Raw genomic sequence first — 9,474 nt, 5'->3', positions numbered from 1 at the left:
CTAAGAACACACACACACATGCACATACAGGCTTGCATATCAAACACATCAGATTAGGTGTATGTGAGAGAGGGGATGGGAATAGGGATGAGAAATGAGCGGAGAAAATTAATAAAACAAAGTGAGCAAGGAGCCCTACAAGACCACTGTTGGGAGCATGCCACCAACTGTGGAGTGTAATTAACTAGGTGTGCTCCATCTGAAGTCCAATTTCATTAATTACCTAATTAATTAATTACCTTGACTCAGCCTCTCAGGGCCAGCTCATCCCTTGGCACTGACAAAAGGCAAGTCTGAACCTTCCAGGCAGGAGCCAGTTTCAACCAAGGCCTGCCTTGGATGATGTCATTATGCACTGTGAATGCAAATCATCTCTACAGGTAATAACATTTTTTTAAAAAACTTTTTGTCATTCTGATGAGTGAAGAAGGTACGACTGCATTGTGAAAGAAACACGAGGATTTTAAAAATTAGATCTTTCTTCAAAAGTCAAATGCATTTTATTTTATAAAGTGAAGATTTAGTGCCTTTCTGTCGATGCCCAAGAAATCCCTAAACTATCACCAGGTGGGGCTCGGTCAACGTGGCAGATAGGATCACGGCCCCCAGATGTCCGCGTCCTCGTTCTCAGGACCTGTGACTGTGTTGCCTTAGGTGGTAAAGGGACACTGCAGATGTGAGTAAGGTCAAGATCTGGAGACGGTGGGGAGAGGATTGGGGTCTTCCTGATGCCTGTGTAGTTAGTTATACAAGTCCTGAAAAGGTGAGAACCTTTCCCGGTTGTCATCAGAGAGGGAGATGCGACTGCAGAAGGTCAGAGAGTTGTGGCAAGGTTGACATCTTTAACAAATTTTTATTGGAGTAGAGTTGCTTAGAGTATTGTGTCAGTTTCTGCTGTACAACAAAGTGAATGTGATACAGATACATATATCTCTTCTTTCTTAGATTTCCATCTGATTCAGATCACCACAGAGCATTGAGTAGAAAAATTCCCTGCGCTGGACAGTAGATTTTCCCTAGTTCTCTATTTTATATATAGTAGTGCATATGTGTCAATCCCAGCCTCCAATTCATCCTGCCCCGCTTGGTATCCATGTTTGTTCTCTATTTCTGCTTTGCTAATAAGTTTGTACCGTTTTTCTAGCTTCCGCATATTAGCAATATTATGCAGTATCTGTGTTTCCCTTTCTGACTTACCTCACTCTGCATGGCAGTCTGTAGGTCTATCAACGTCTCTGCAAAGGGCACAATTCCATTCCTTTTATGGCTGAGGAACATTCCACTGTGTATAGGAACCACATCTTCCTTATCCATCCCTCTGCCGCTGGACATTTAGGTCACTTCCATGACTATTGTAAACAGTGCTGCGGTGAACATTGGGGTGCGTGGATCTTTTTTCAGTTATGGTTTTCTCCAGGTATACAGTAGTGGGATTTCTGGTTTATACGGTAGCTCTATTTCTAGTTTTTTGAGGAACTTCCATACTGTTCTCCATAATGAACCACATAGTGGCTGTACCAACTTACCTTCCCACCAACATTCCCTTTCTCCACATCCTCTCCAGCATTTATTGTTTGTAGATTTTTAATGTTGGGACACGGTCAATTTTGTAGACAGAGGAGGAGACCAGAAGCTAAGTACTGTGGATAGCCTCCAAAAATCAGCAAGGCAGGGAAATAGAATAGTCTCTCCTGGAATCTTCAGAACCTTCCCCATCCCCCCATATTTGTACGTTGAAACCAAATCTCCAATGTGATGGTATTTGGAGGTGGAGTCTTGAGGAGGTGATTAGGTCATGAGGATGGAGCCCTCATGAATGGAATGGTTATAAAAGAGACCCAGAGAGCTCCCTCATCTCTTCTGCTATGAGAGGACGCTGCAAGAAGACAGCCGTCTATGAGCCAGGAAATAGGCCCTCAGTTCAGTTCAATTCAGTTGCTCAGTCGTGTCCAACTCTTTGCAACCCCATGGACTGCAGCAAGTCAGGCTTCCCTGTTCGCCACTAACTCCTGGAGCTTACTCAAACTCATGTCCATTGAGTCGGTGATGCCATCCAACCATCTTATCCTCTGTCATCCCCTTCTCCTCCTGCCTTCAATCTTTCCCAGCATCGGGGTCTTTTCCAATGAGTCAGTTCTTCACATCAGGTGGCCAAAGTATTAGAGTTTCAGCTTCAGCATCAGTCCTTCCAATGAATATTCAGGACTGATTTCCTTTAGGATGGACTGGTTGGATCTCCTTGCAGTCCAAGGGACTCTCAAGAGTTTTCTCCAACACCACAGTTCAAAAACATCAATTCTTTGGTGCTCAGCTTTTCTTGTAGTTCAACTCTCACATCCATATATGACTACTGGAAAAACCATAGCTTTGACTAAATGGACCTTTGTTGGCAAAGTAATGTCTCTGCTTTTTAATATGCTGTCTAGGTTGATCATAACTTTTCTTCCAAGGAGCAAGCATCCTTTAATATCATGGCTGCAACCACCAACTGCAGTGACTTCGGAACCCAAAAAAATAAAGTCTGCCTCTGTTTCCATTGTATCCCTGTCTATTTGCCATGAAGTGATGGGACCGGATGCCATGATCTTAGTTTTCTGAATGTTGAGTTTCAAGCCAACTTTTTCACTCTCCTCTTTCACTTTCATCAAGAGGCTCTTTGATTCTTCTTTGCTTTCTGCCGGCCATAAGGGTGGTGTCATCTGCATATCTGAGGTTATTGATATTTCTCACCAGACAGCAAATCTGCTGGCATCTTGATCTTGGACTTTGAGCCTCCAGAATAGTGAGAAATAGATTTCTGTTGTTTATAAGCCCCCAGTCTATGGTATTTTTGGTAGCATCCATAGAGACTAAGATAGATGCTATTTTTAGACTATAGATTTAAAAATAGACTCAAATACACAAAGTGATTACAAAAGTCAATCTTCAAGGAGACAAAGTAAGTCCACCATCATGTTGGAATATTTTTCTTGATAAAAAGAACTCTTTTTTATATTTGAATGATCCAAAAGACAAAAAATACATATATATATCATCAGGGATTTAGAAGGCTTGTAAAACTCAGTGAACAAGCTAGACCAAATAGACATATAATTCTGCACCCAACATTACAGAATTCATATTTTCCCCTCAAGAATGCAGGATAGATTTCTAATATTTTATTATGGAAGTCAGTCAGCCTTTACCTACTCATGTAAATAGACTCTTTTTTTAAAAAAATTTACTTTATTGAAGTATAGTTGATTTCCAATGTCATATTAATTTCTAATGTACAGCAAAATGACTCAGTTATCTATCTATATATTTTTATTACAGTTTATCACAATATATTAAATATAGCTGCTGTGCTACACAGCAGGACCTTATTTATCCATTCTCTACATAATAGCTTGCATCTGCTAATCCCAAATCTGTCCCCCTAACCATCTCCCCCTTGGCAACCATAAGTCCGTTCTCTATGTCTGTGAGTCTGTTCCTGTTTCATAGATATGTTCTTCGGTGTCATATTTTAGATTCCACATATAAGTGATACCATATGGTATTCGTCTTTTTCTTCCTGACTTACTTAACTTAGTACGACAATCACTACGTCCATCCGCATTGTAGCAAATGGCATTATTTCATTCTTTTTTTATCCACGCACATTTTAACTCTTGCTTTGTCCTGGCAAGGAGGTAATGAGAGCCTTGATAAGTAATGGCGTATTTTTAAAAGGTCCTGTTGGAATAGAATTCACACTTGGAGTCAATGGGCCTGGTTATACCACTTGCAGGTCATGTGATTCTTTAGTTCTCAAGCCAGTTGCTTCATCTGAGCAATGAGGTGCAAACGTCTCCCCCAACATCAGAAGGTGATGAAGGCCCAGTGAGGCTGGGCATGGGTTATCATCGTCCTTGTCATCCAATCCAGCATCTCATTTTCTAGAGGAGCACTCCAAGGCTGAGCAGTAGGAGTGACTTGTAAAGATGGCCAACAAAGGAAATTCAGGATGTCAGCACCCTCTAGGCTAACTCTGTACCTGCCAGCGTTACTCTTCCCGAGAGAGAAGCATTCCCAGGCAATTCAAGCAAAGCTGTCCTTATTGTTCTTAAAGGACAACGAATTTGCAGCACCTCAGGAAGAAAGTCTCCTATCTGGTCTCCTCCCCAAAGGAAACAATATCCTTATTTTTCCAGATGAGCATTAATGTCAGGACCAGTGATTGCTTGAAAGAATTGTGTTTATTACTTTTTCATGAAAAGTTTGTTCTTCTGATGTTGCAGTGAAGATTGGCCTTCCTCAAATAATGGAACTTCCATGGGAATTGTTGAGCTAATTAATGAATGTGATTGACTTTGTATGAGCAATTGGCAGTAAAAAATTTTTAAAAGTGACTTGCTTATCCCAAAGAGCGTACATAATATGAACAAAAATAACTTGAAATGTATATTTTTAAAAAAAAAAGAGTTAAGACAATCAAATAAATAAATAAACCAGAAAACAAACGGACTCTGTCATTGTAAATTCTCCATAGGAGTTGAGAGAAGCTTTATCAGTTGGTGTGTTACTCTTGTAATAGAAAACCCTATACATGATTTTTAACTTTTTTTACCAACTGAAAATCACTTATCTGTGACTTTATTTGATAAAGTAAAAGAAATGGTCAGACAACACACAGAAGGAGAATGCTTCAAAATGCTAGGAAGGCTTCCCCGGTGGCTCAGCGGTACAGAATCTGGCTGTGATGCAGGAGACCTGGGTTCCAGCCCTGGGTTGGGAGAGCGGCAGCATCGTCTACAGGGTGGGGAGTCTTTCCACGTCTCTTCCTCTGCGGCTGCAGTTCCTCCAAAGAAGCCAGAGCACGTTGAGGGTTAAAATAAGTAAGCCGGACTTGGAGGATACCAGGGGGACAGCAGAAAGAAGAAAGGCCGCTTAGCATGCTTTCCCAGGCAACAGCTCCTGGGGGGATCCCTGCTCCGTGTTTTAACTCCCTTACTCTGGCATGAAAGATCAGTGTTTTTCCACATTGTTGTTGCTGTTGTTCAGTCGCTTAGTTGTGTCCAGCTCTCTGTGACCCCATGGACTACAGGATGCCAGGCTTCCCTGTTCTTCGCCATCTCCCCAAGCTTGCTCAAACTCATCTCCATCACGTCAGTGATGCCGTCCAACCATCTCGCATCACATTTCATAATGAAATTGAGATCCTCAGCAAAACGGTTCATCTCAAAGCACTATCATCCCACTCTCTTCCCTGATTCCCTCTACCCACCCCAGGACAGAACTCAGGGACATTGAAGTAAAGGCAGGTGTTTCAAGGAAACGAGGCAGTGACTGATCTTTATCCAGCACCAGTCTCTTGCCTCACTGGTTCGTGAGGACAACTCGACGCGCCAGCGTCTCACCATTTCACAGACGAGGCCCAGGCTCCTGTCAGGTGGCTCAGAAGTGGCGGAGCTAGGAGGCCAGCCCACTTGTCAAAGCCTAAGTTGTCTCCAGAGCTTCTTAAACTTTCTCAGGAGTGAAATATCCCTAACAAGAGAGATGCATTCACGCATGTTCCCGGGTACTCTGGGCTCCATAGACACACCCAGTGGTATTCAGTCTGAATGGAATGTTCCTCCTGACCGTTTACTGGGCAAGTTCCCTGCCATGCTTCCAAATCAGCCAGTCATCACGTCCTCCCAGGTCTGACTCAGTTGCCTCCCACGGGCTCCAGGCTCACACTCAATGCGGGCACTCCCCTGGGTGGTACCACTCGGTTATTTGTCTGTGTGGCCCCACACGAGGTCACAGACCACGTCAGCCTTATGCATCTCCGCACACTTCTCGACACAGTAGAACTGCCCGATTAGTGCTTGTTGAGGAAGTGTTGACTCTAGCTGAGCTTTCTAGTTCTAGCCTCTAGAACAGCTGTGCACGCATGGCACCAAAACGAGAAAGCAGGGACATCCCTCACCACATCCCGTCTACCCCATGGTGTTTGCACTCCAGCCATGCGAGCCCTTGTGCAGTTCCTGAAATAAGCCATGCCCCCACCACCACCACCACAGGGCCTTTGCACACACTGTTCCCTGTAAGTGCGTGTGTGTGTGCTCAGTTGCTCAATTGTATCCAACTCTTTGTGACCCTTTGGACTGTAGCCTGCCAGGCGCCTCTGTCCATGGAATTTTCCAGGCAAGAATACCGGAGCAGGTTGCCATTTCCTCCTCCCAGAGATCTTCCCGACCCAAAGATCGAACCCACATCTCCTCTGTCTCCTGTTTTGCGGGCAGATGCTTTACTCCTGAACCACCAGGGAAGCCGTGAAGAATACCACGTCCTCTTTTTCTGGATCTCTGCACTGTACGCAGCTGCCTCACATCATTCAGTGTGTGATTCAGGTCTGATTGCCTCTTACACAATGAAGGCAGGCAGGGGACCTTTTTGTTTGTTTGTTTACCCTGGTGACTCGGGCACTTATCACAGGGGCTGACATGTATAAAAGCTCATTATATTGTGCGTGAACAGTGGAGAGGCTTCATTGGAGACCTGTGTGGGGCAATCCCTGAGGAGAGAGATATCATCTGTATCTAAAGCCAAGTGGAGTCCAGTATGTCTGAGCCACATAGAATGACGGGGTGAGTGTCACAGGTGAGGGTACAGGGTCTTCCAATGCACCTTAAGGCCTTGGACTTGACCCCTGGGGTCATGGGAAGTCATCAAGGGGTTTGACGCAAGGGGCTTATTCTCCTGTTCCTCACAGGAAACCTGTTCAGCCGTGTCATCGCACGCCACTGTGCCTTTGAAGCTGGTCTCTGGACCAAGGGTCAGCATTATACACACGCACACACCCAGCGCCTCTGTGTCTACCCAGGTTCATCGTTCTCACCTGACGAGGTCATTTTTCACCTTTGCTGTATTCTCTTGCCTTCAGCTCAGCTTCAAAAGCCATTTTGGGGTAATAGAAGAAGTCCCAGCCTTCAGGAAACATTAGAAAAACCAAGGCAGATATTTTCCTGAAGGCCTCCCTCCAAGCTCCTGTGGTATCATGAAGGCCAGCCTTAGATTTCTTGGAATGTGACCCTTGTCTGTTACAGAATATGACATAGCCAGCCTCACCCCTCCTTATGCTATAATTTTACGTAGGTGTCCCTTTATTTCTTTATTCCCTTTTCTGCTCCTTTGGTTCCTCCTAATTCCAGTTTTGTTGTTGTTGTTGTTTAGTCCGACTCAGTCATAAGTCTCAGTCATGCCCAACTCACTGTGACCCCCTGCCAGGCCCCTCTGTCCATGGAATTCTTCAGGTAAGAATACTGGAGTGGTTTGCCATTGCCTTCTCCAAGGGATCTTCCTGACCCAGGGATTGAACCCAGGTCTCCTGCATTGACAGGCAGATTCTTTACCACTGAACCACCAGGGAAGCCCACTATATTCAATATCTTGTAATAAACCATAATAGAAAAGCATATAAAAAGAATATGTATATATGTACATTCACATATATACACATGTATAACTGAATCACTTTGCTGTATAATTGTAATTGCTTGTTTAAAACAGAAAATCAAAATGATACATAGATTTGCTTTATCAAATTGAGACTAAAAGAAAATCAATGATTGCTCCAAAGCAACTCATAAAGCAGGAGGAGGGCGCGGCGTTGAGGACAACTCTGCCGGGTGTTTGGCCAGCGACGGCCGCGGCCACCCAGGGTACTCCGACCCATCGTTGGGTACACTCATCATCTCCTGCTGTGTCTGCATGTCTCTCACAGGGAGACAAAGAGAGCGCCCTGGTGAGACATCCTGCTCCCAGGGGTCCAATCCAGACACTCATGACCCATTGGACCCCATAAGGCCCGTTCCAGAACAGGGAGCAGCTGAGTCAGTGTTAATGTCTCAGCAAATCCACCAGCTCCTGGTCGCCCCTGAGCCTCTTTCCAGGTGCTTATTAGCTGCCTTATTGCCAAGTATTTATGAGGTTCACCGTGGGAATCCCTGGCGGCGTTGGCCTCCCCACCTTCTGAGCACCGTGTCCGCAGCATTGCGCACCCAGAGCCCAGCCTGGCTGCCCCAGCAGCCGGTTCTGTGATGAGCAGAGGCTGTGACCTCCTTTCAGCCCTTGCACAAAGAAGCAGACATCCAAAAGCAAACGTCTTCATTCGGGAAAAAACAAATTCTTCCTGCCACTCTTTTCAACCCAAAGAAAGTGCCAAAATGTTTTCAGATCGAGGGTCAGATGTGGATCTCGGAACACACTCCGGTGGCCAACGGGAGCCTTGAGCCAACCTTCTGGGCCACAAGTACTACAAATCCCAACTCAGTCCCCGGCACTCCAAGGTCACGCGAAGCTCTAGAGAAATGGCCATGAGAGCCGCAAAGAGACCCCTGGGCCCGCGTCAGCTACAGGCTGTTTATTCGGAGTCAGTCCACAAAGAACCGGATTGTCTGGACTCTCCTGGTTGGCTCACGGCTATGCCCTTACCTGGGGGTGGGAATGTGCGGGGGACCTGGGAGCCTGATTCTGTTACCATCTGACTGATGAAACCCAGGTGCTCTGTTTATTTCGGAGTGCAAAAGCACACACCAAGAGCTTGAAACTTACATTACAGACAGGAAACGCACGCCAGCCTGAAACTTGAGCTGGGCCTCTTCTCAAACAGAGGCTGTTTCTTCCTTGACGGACGCCCCTCCCTTCGGATGGAAAGAGTCCTTCTGCCCCCTCACCCTGGGCAGTTCAAGGCTCAGCTGGTTGTAAGTCACATATTTTAAATGTATTTCATCTTCCTTTCTCCTCACATCTAAAAGCAAATGGTCTAAACTTGCTCCCAGCCGTGCTGCCTCCAAAGACACAGTCCTCATAAACTGGCCAAGAGGGGACCTCCCCCTGGTGGTCCAGTGGTTAAGACGTCGGCTTCCAATGCAGGGGGTGCAAGTTCAATCCCTGGTCAGGGAGCTAAGATTCCAGGTGATCCCACATGCCTCCTGGCTAAATTTAAAAAAAAAAAAAAAAAAAAAAACATAAAACAGAAGAAATATTGTAACAAATTCAGTAAAGACAAAAAAAAAAACCAACCTGGCCATGAAAATCTCCCTAAAAATGGATTCTTAACACACAGTCTGAGTGAACTCCGGGAGTTGGTGATGGACAGGGAGGCCTGGCGTGCTGCGATTCATGGGGTCGCAAAGAGTCGGACACGACTGAGCGACTGAACTGAACTGAACTGAACTGAACACACAGATAAATCAAGGGTAGTATCCAGCCAGGGAGAAGGACTGTGGAGGCAGGCAGGGTTTGGAGGACAGTCATGGCCTTGTAAAATCTAATTACCTTCCTATGCTTTTCAAGCACAGAGATTGGAGGGAAATTTTTTTTAATTTTATTTATTTTTGATTGAAAGATAATCGCTTTACAATATTGTTTTGATTTCTGGAGGGAGAATCTGTGGATGGGCTTTCTGAGCCTGTCGCATTAAAGTGACCCCTTGCCTCCTTGTCCTGCACTTTCTGTCTCTGA

General features: G+C 45.2%; 1 long non-coding RNA gene across 1 annotated transcript; it reads left to right on the top strand.

Moving 5' to 3' along the window:
* Nucleotides 6,501-8,834, top strand: LOC102185808. The gene is made up of 3 exons (XR_311162.3): nt 6,501-6,596; nt 6,722-6,855; nt 8,570-8,834. It is a non-coding gene; the product is annotated as an uncharacterized LOC102185808 (long non-coding RNA).

This window comes from Capra hircus, chromosome 27, assembly GCF_001704415.2.
Source record: "Capra hircus breed San Clemente chromosome 27, ASM170441v1, whole genome shotgun sequence".
Classification (NCBI taxonomy): domain Eukaryota; kingdom Metazoa; phylum Chordata; class Mammalia; order Artiodactyla; family Bovidae; genus Capra; species Capra hircus.
This window is presented reverse-complemented; position numbering and strand designations above follow the sequence as displayed.